Below are 888 nucleotides of genomic sequence, written 5' to 3'. Positions count from 1 at the left end.
AAAAACAATATGTGTATATATTCTTTATATATATATATATATATATATATATATATATATATATAGAGAGAGAGAGAGAGAGAGAGAGAGAGAGAGAGAGAGAGAAACAAAGGACAGGTGTGTGAACAGCAAGCAAGTGTATTAGTTTGACGCTCGGGAAGAATGAAAAAGTCTTTTACGTTTCGAGTCTATGCTCTTCAACAGAAAGGAATAAGAGAGAATAAACAGAAAGAGAATGAAAAAGACTTGTAGATTTCAGTGGTCCGGCATGATATATACAATAGTATATTACGGGTCTTTTCATGACCCCTAATATACTACTGTGGATCCTCAATTTACTATTTTACTTGCGTGGAACCCCAAACGTCTTATATGGACCCTCGGGGTGGGGTCATGTGGAATCCAGTTGAGAACCACTGATCTAGACAGATGATCAATATATTTACTTTTCATCAACTTCAGGGTAAGTGTATAGAACAAAATATGTCTTTGTATCACTATTTTATAGATCTGTGTAAGGCTTTTGATACGGGAATATGGATATGCTCTGGACTGTTTTGAAAAAGTACTGATGCCCGGACAATTTTTTTAAAATTAAGTTACTCCTTAAAGGTATAGAGGCTAGAATTAACTTTTGTGGGACTCTCAGAAACCTTTGCAGGGGAAAATGATGTAAAGCAGGGTGATCGTGATGCCCCCATAATCTTGGGTATTTACTTTGCAGCAACGTTGTCGTTTGATTTTAGCGATTCTGAAAGGGATATTTACATCCGCTTTCGTACTGCGGGAAACCTCCTTAATCTCTCCACGATAAACTTTTAGAGCAAGATCTTTAAATCTCTAATTAGAAATCTCTTTTATACTGATGAATATGGCTGGGCATCTCAC

This window comes from Octopus bimaculoides, chromosome 1 (assembly GCF_001194135.2).
Source record: "Octopus bimaculoides isolate UCB-OBI-ISO-001 chromosome 1, ASM119413v2, whole genome shotgun sequence".
Lineage (NCBI taxonomy): Eukaryota > Metazoa > Mollusca > Cephalopoda > Octopoda > Octopodidae > Octopus > Octopus bimaculoides.
The sequence above is the reverse complement of the archived record's forward strand: the minus strand, read 5'-3'. Positions refer to the sequence as shown.